General features: G+C 55.2%; 1 protein-coding gene across 7 annotated transcripts in view; it reads right to left on the bottom strand.

The window, feature by feature from the left end:
* The window catches only part of CTIF (cap binding complex dependent translation initiation factor), a 280,083-nt gene that overhangs the window by 272,358 nt on the left and 434 nt on the right, over nt 1–7,291 (bottom strand). For 2 of the 7 annotated variants that reach the window (XM_034643195.1, XM_019804211.2), the window contains exon 1: nt 6,653–6,907. The exons of 1 other annotated variant lie outside the window; for it this stretch is intronic. The gene's annotated coding sequence lies outside the window, so the exon portion shown is untranslated. Of the gene's footprint in view, nt 1–6,652; nt 6,910–6,943; nt 7,121–7,291 lie in introns of those variants that run through there. 4 more of the 7 variants (XM_034643197.1, XM_019804213.2, XM_034643198.1 and 1 more) reach the window with 4 other exon arrangements.

The following is a 7,291-nucleotide window of genomic DNA, read 5'->3' as shown; positions in this document are numbered from 1 at the left end:
CCCCCCACCACCCAACCCCCAGGACTGGCCTAGCCCAAGGGGAAGCTGACTGTCCACACTCAGTTTTGAGTCCCCTGGGTATTTCCCTTCCGTTCTGTGAGCTCAGCTCTTCTTTGAAAGGATGCTAGCTATATTTTACACAGCGTTTCTAGGTGCTTGGTAATTGGATGATTTTCAAGATTTTTACTCCACTATGGTACTAAAAATACTCTAACTCGGTGTTGGGATACCCCTCTTTGGACCTGCTCATGAGAACCTTCCCTGGCTGGCCTCCCACTCCACACGATTACGGCCACATCCTTGCAGATCCACAAATGTAGGTGCCACCCCTACTACGTGCCAGCCACTAGTTCAGGCCCATGAAGACTGAACACGGAAAAGACTGAAGCTCTGCCTAAAACACATCAGCTCTCTAAAAATGCAGTGCGCCGAGAAGAGAAGTATCTGCAACACTGCTATTGAAATCGTACTCGACTACTTGCACAGGGAGTGGAAGCTTTCTCGTGGCTTCCTAGGTCCACACCTGGGAGCAGCCACCCTGCCTGCTCCTGGGAAGCAGGGCCAGTCTTCCCTGCCCTTTGCTTGTGCCCCGAGGGCCTGGAACAGGGCCCTGCTCCCCCCCATGTTAAAAATGAAAACGCCTCTCCCCTCACTCGAAAGGCTCCCAGCTGAAGTGTGCTCTCAGCTGTCGCTGGATCCTGCCAGCTGGGCCTCCAGCATGACACAGCATCCCTGCCCGGCTTCCCTGACGACAGCGGGCCGGGCATGACAAAGGATTCTCTGACAATGGGAGGAAGAGGTCTTTTATTGTCTACAGCTGCCTCCAGCGCGGTCCCACTCGGCAGCAGCTCTTGCCCACTCCCACAACTAGCTCCGGCCCACACATCTCCCTCAGGCTGCTGCCTGCACACAGTATTGTCTGTGATGCAGCGCCACCGGACTCTTCGACCCGCAATTCGAACCCAACACATCGACCCTGGAGCTCACGCGGTCCTCCTTCTCACCCCAACCTCAGTCGACCTGCTCCGACAACCAGAAGTTCACACCTGGGTAAAGGCTGCCATCCACCCCGTCAGTGAGGCCAGAAACCTGGGAGTCACTGTGACTTCCCCTTTATTCCTCTAAGCTAAGCAATCACTACAGACTTTTGTCCCCAAATGTTTTTAATGGATAGCCTTGCCTCCATCCCCCTACTCATGGCCCTGGCTCCAGGCCTTCTCCCCTGCGACCTGGATGCTGGATAGAACCTGTCACTGCCTCATCAGCCCAGTGGCCCCCTGGCTCCAGGGCTCCAGGTCATACTCCCTTCTGATCCAGGCCACATCTCAGCTCCCCTTCAAGCCCCATCCTCCGTGCTCTCCCTGCAGTCTAAAAGCCAAGGTCCTTGGGTAGGTTCACAAAACTCCTCAGATCTGTGCCCCCTGCCTGTCTGCCTCTCCATCTTTGAACTTGACCTTGCTGCTGCAATGCCTAGGTATGCCAGACAGCCTCCGGTCACCCCTCCTAGGCAGGCACCCCTCCTGTTCCTTCTCGCTTCCGTTTCCTCTCTTGCTGGTTTCTTCTTTTCATCCATTCGCTTTCAGCTCCTGTACTGTCTCCCTTAGGAAGCCCTCCCTGATCAGTCGTGATCCCAGGGTCCTGGGATTGAGCCCCACATCAGGCTCCCTGCTCTACAGGGAGCATGCTTCTCCCTCTGCCTCTGCCCCTCTCTCTCTGTCTCTCATGAATAAATAAATAAAATCTTTAAAAAAAAAAAAAAGAGGCATCCCCCCCCTGACTCCGAGGCTAGAACAGGTGCCCCTCGACCATCTACTAGAAGGCCCTCAGGGTCTTCTCAACCACTGTGCTCACCACACATTTCCCCTTTACAGACTTTTGGGCCAGTGCCCCAATTGAAAACTTATTCTAGGTCCACCAAGACCCCAGACCCACTTCCAAAGTCACCTCTTCCACAAAATCATCCGAACTGGCCCCCTGCCACATATCACTGCTATGATAACTGTCTCCCCTACTTTATCCATCCCATCCCTGAGTAAGTTAGTCAGCACTTGGGTCTGACTCCATGCCGGATATGAGCCAACAGTAGACATAAAAAGTTCTAAAAACTTGGAAGCACTCCACTCCCAAAGCTGTAATGATGATGTGACACGATGGACCACCCGAGCCCTAGGCAGTGGATTTGAAGTCTGAAGACCTGGGTTCAGATCCCTGCTCTACTGCCTCCTTGTGACTTGGGCAGGTCACTAACCTCGGAGACTTGATTTCCTCGTATGCAAAATGGGAATAATGCTGACAGCCTCGCAGGGCTATGGTAAAAGGCAGATGAGATCACTTGTGTGAACAACTTCGCAAACTGTAAACCCAAATCAAACGTAGTCTCCAGTGCCAAACAACCCCCTCCCCAACTCCACTGCCCCCACCAGTAGTTTCTGTCCTTACTGAGTCAGGTGAAGCCCCAGTGAAATCTGTGGGTCCTCTTCCTAGAAAAACACACATACAAAACAGCTTTGCAAACACTTTCCAGGAGGTTGCTGAGGACCCTGCCGCGGGAAGGGAAAGCCAAAGACCAAACCTAAGTGTGCTGGGAAGCCCCCAAGCCTACCACCTCCTGCAAATCTATGCCCTCAGCCAGATTCCTGGATGCCAAAGACGAAAGGCTGGGCGGGGAAGGGCAGTGTCTAAGGAAAGGAACCTCAAGACTAAGAGGTGATCCCAGAGCCCTTCCCAGAACCAGAAGAAAGCACAGAAGAAATAGCATTCTCACTTTTTGGGAAGCAAGAACCCCACTTTTTTTTCAGAAAGCATCACAGTACGGAAAAAGAAGATTGAACAAGGCAAGAAAAACTGGACTTTCTTGTCCCACTCTGCCAAGGGCTTCCAGGGACTTCGGGCAAGTCACTGCGACTTCACTGGCCTCTGGGTCTTCACATGGAGATCAGCTCATCGGTAAGACCCTTCCCGGGTCTGGGTGCCTAGGATCCGGAGATGTATCTGTTCCCCCCTCTGTTCTGAACCACAGCTTTGGCCTGGGTTTAATTCAGAAATAAGAGGCAGATGTCGATAGCGTGGTGATAATTCAGGGAGAAGGCCACCATCACAGCGCTGTTCTAAATTAAAGTGTGTGCGGCTTGAGGCAGGAGGGCAGAAGAACAGAAGAATAAACCTGAATATGAACAGCTGAGCTCAAGTGACTGAGTTGGGAGTGAGGCCGAGAGGTGGAGGATCCCCCCCAAAAGAACATCAAAAGAAGCTGCCACATTATCGGGTAAGCTATGTAGCAATGCCATCACATTTGGAACATTCCCAACAACTGTGATTCACCCGTCTGTTTGAACCTCCTGTTCTCGCTCTAGGCTTGGGACTCTCTCCATCCTACCTACCACCGCCTGCTTCCTCCTTCATCATCCGAAGTGCAAACAATAGAACCCGAAAACCAGGGTAGTAGACCCCAAAACCGAGGTGAACTTGGAGGACAGTGTCAGGGACCCCAAAAGTGACTCTGGGAACGAACAGATAAAAAGCAGACCGATAGTAAAACATTCACGCCGACCGGTAAGACAGAAACTACTAAACCCAGGATGGGCCTGAGTGAGACCTTGACAGAAGCCACAGCCTATTACTGAAGACAGTCTACCACAGCCCATCAGAGCCCAGCAGAGCTGGGGCAGGACCATGGAGAACAACCTGTCAGCTCCTCACTGCTCAGCGGAGTAATCTGCTGGTTGACTTCAGGGACATTTTCCACTAGCTCCCTAAATTCCACAGAAGGATGTACCTCCAGGCCCACCGAGGAGGTTACAGACAGCCTGAAGTCCAGGATAACAAGGGATGGAAGGCTGTTCTTCTGTTGCTTCCTCCTGCCTTTGCTCTGGAAAAGGACTGGCATTACGAGTCCCTTCTGACCAACATGTGTGACATGGACTAAGCCCCAGGGTGAGTGCTTTAAATCATTTATGACTTGTTCTCTCCTGTAGGCTGTGAAACACCTGTTTTATTGCATTACAACTTAGCTATTTCTACTATACTATCCTTGTGTACCCCAAACAGAGTATCTAGCCTAAGGTAGGTGTTCAATAAACATATGCTGGACTTAAAATCTTACGTTTCTCTCCACAGCTGGAATATGTTTTTGGCAGGTGGGGACTATGTGTTCAATTTTCTTTCCACATACTCCCAGATACAGAAACATGGAGGTGCTCAATACATAGTTGTGAATGAATGATTAGTCGGCTGAACCTAATAATCCTCCAGGCTGTCTGAGACCCTTCCTGTACTTGGACTCTGAAAAATACGTCCAGGCATGTAGGAGCTCTTTGCTCTTTTCAGCGCTTCCCTATCACCAGAGATGCAGAGGCAGGGAGGATCTCCTGGGATGGTTTCTCAGGGATCTACGCTTTAAACCAATGGTTCTGAAACCAGTACCTAAAGCACAAACCGTGGATTCAGTAATGACGCTGAATCCATGAACACACGCATATGAAGACAGACAGGTGCTGCATAAACATGTATGCCATAGGGATTTATTACACTCAGGCATGATTCTGGTATAGTGGATGCATCAGAGCTGATAACCATTCACCATTTGCAAATTATCAGTTGAGTAATGATAACAGCAGGGCAGACTTGTGTTTTTTAATGGCTAGTCTCACGAGAACTGGTAACAAATCAAAATTGTTTTGACAAAGAATAAACACCAGTATAATTTACCCCCTTACTCAGGTTCAGTACTTCCTGGGGTGCCAAGACCTACCCTCAAAACAAACAAACAAACAAACAAAAAACGCAAACACACACACACACACACACACACACACACACACACACACACACACACAGAGGCCATTATTTAAATTAAAAGCCATAGGCTGAGAAGAGAAATCACAGGACCACAAAGAGGGGGAAAGTAGCCCTTCCCCCTCTGAGAGGCCTTGGCAAGTCATGGCACTCTTTGAGTTTCAGTGTGCTTATCTGTAAAATGGGGTTAATACCCCCTACCTCACAGGACCCTCTTAATAAATATGATGATTCAAAGTGGGGATGGGGGGGTGGGAGAAACGCCCTGTAAACTCATACAAACATACTATTATTATTATTGAAATCTGTTAATCACCGATGACACTGTACCTCAGAATGCATTACAAAATTACTGCCTACAAGCGTACATTATCTAGGACAGACACCTGACACACCAGAGATGATCTGTGTGTAAACCGAATCCTGTTTCAAATACTCAAAGGGAGTTTCCTCAGGCAACCTGAGTGCGTCCTGTGAGGGGCTGCACATCTAACGTTTGCTCAGTGCATTCTGTTCCCATATAATTGGATTTTCATGAAAGCCTGGCAATTTCCTTGCGCTGGCTGGGCATGCTCGAAACTGGGATTCCTGAGTTTTCGGGCCAGACCCCGAGCTGGGCACGAGGAACCGGGCCCGGACAGCCCGCGGCCCCTCCCCGTGCTCTGGGCGGCTCCTTCCTCTCTCCACCAGCTCCCGCGGCGGCGGCGCTCGTGCTGTGTCACTTTCGCCCTCCCGAGACTCGTGCCGCCGCGGGGCCCGCAGCTCCAGCGGCTTCCTCCCTTTGCGTGCCGGCCCCTAGCCTGGAAGATAATCCCCCGGCCGCAGAGACCCGGCGGTGAAGGCGGCGAAGCCTTGCGGCCCGCCGCGCACCCGGGGAGCAGCGCGGGCAGCAGCCCCCAGACCTGCCGGGGCCGGGTGGGCCGGGCAGCCTTTGGCCCCCACTGTCTCCAGGACCAAGAACTGGAAGGGGGTGCGCAGAGCGCGCCGGTTCTCTCCAGGGTCCGCAAGGCAGCGGCGGGCGCGCGAGCACGCGCACCCACCGAGCGCCCCGGAGCAAGGGTCAACCCGAGCGTGTCAGGAGGGTGGGGGGCGGCGACACGCGCGCACCCGCGGCCCCTCCCCGCCCGGCCAGACTTGCTCCCCGCGCCGCCGAGTAGGCTGCCAGCCCGCCGGGTCAGGGGGCATCGGGGACGCGGAGGGAGGCACGGCGAGTCTCCCGCGCCACCGCGAGCCCGGAACTCCCTCGCCGACTCCGCGCACACGCAACTGCAGGGGCTCGCCGGTCGCACAGCCGCAGGACCCCCAGTCCAAGTAACCCGGGCGCGCGGGCGCGCGCGGACACACACATGACTAGGAGCCCAACTGGGACAGCGAGGGGGCTGGCGGGACGATTCACCGGGTAGTCGGGCCCACGCGCGTCCCCACTACGCCGCGGTCTGTCCCCCACGCCCCGCCCCCCCCCACACACGCCAGAGCGGTGTGTACACACACAAACAGCTGGGCGGGGGAGGCGACGCCTCGCTCCTCGGGGTGGGGACACACAGGCCTCCGGCAGCCAGCCCTCCCCTTTACAAGCCGCACCCCCTCCCTGCTCACACCGGCCCCCCAACCCCAGCCCTGAAAACTCCACGAAACCCAACAGCCAACGCCGACCAGAGGAGGGGTTTCGAACCCCGATTGTCTTTTAACGTCAGTGTTAAGACATTCTCAACTCACACCCGCGGTCCCCGGGATGCCTCCTCCAGACGCACCCGGGCTCCGGCCCGCGGTCCTCGGGGGCCGCAGACCTCCACCGCCGCAGATCGAACCACAACCCTCTGCCCTCCTTGCCCCCACGACCCGCGTCCAGGACAGTCACCTGTTCGTCGTTCTGAAGAGCCGGAGCCGGAGCCGGAGCCCACCCCGCGGCCGCTCGGGTCACTCGCCAAGGCGAGCAGGCTTTTCAGAGCCTGTCAACTTAACCCCCGCTCCGCCTGGCGGATCTATTCCCCAGGCCCAATTACACCGCGGCGACAGGAATAATAATAAAAAGCCAACAGAATCACCACCGTAGGGAATGTCCAAAGCTGCGACCGCAATGGCTCCACCGATTCGGGTTCCTCCTCTGCTCCCATCCCCCGCGCCCCCCCCCCGCGGCCCGCAGGCTCACCGGGGACGGAGGGAGGGTGCCGCCTGTCTAGACGACAGACATCCCCGCGCTCGCGGGGACGGGCGCGCACACACTCTCGCACGGCCGCTGCTACAGACACAATCAGTCACCACAGGAGGGAGGGGCTGCGTGGAGACAGTCTCTCGGGGTCCCTCCGGCAGCCACCAGCGCAGCAGCCTCCGGCCCGGAGTCGCCACCCAGGGCCGCGCTCCCTACCTCGGCGGAGCGCGGTCAGAACAGCTGCAAGTTTGGCTGCTACTAAAGCAACTGCTAGATGCAGCAAATGCGGGCTTCAAAACAAAAGGGAGAGCAATCACGCTCGCTCTCTTCCCCCCCCCCCCCCCCCCC

This window comes from Ailuropoda melanoleuca, chromosome 14 (assembly GCF_002007445.2).
Source record: "Ailuropoda melanoleuca isolate Jingjing chromosome 14, ASM200744v2, whole genome shotgun sequence".
In the NCBI taxonomy this organism is placed as follows: Eukaryota; Metazoa; Chordata; class Mammalia; order Carnivora; family Ursidae; genus Ailuropoda; species Ailuropoda melanoleuca.
Note: the sequence above shows the minus strand (reverse complement) of the source record. Positions and strands in the feature narration are given on the sequence as shown.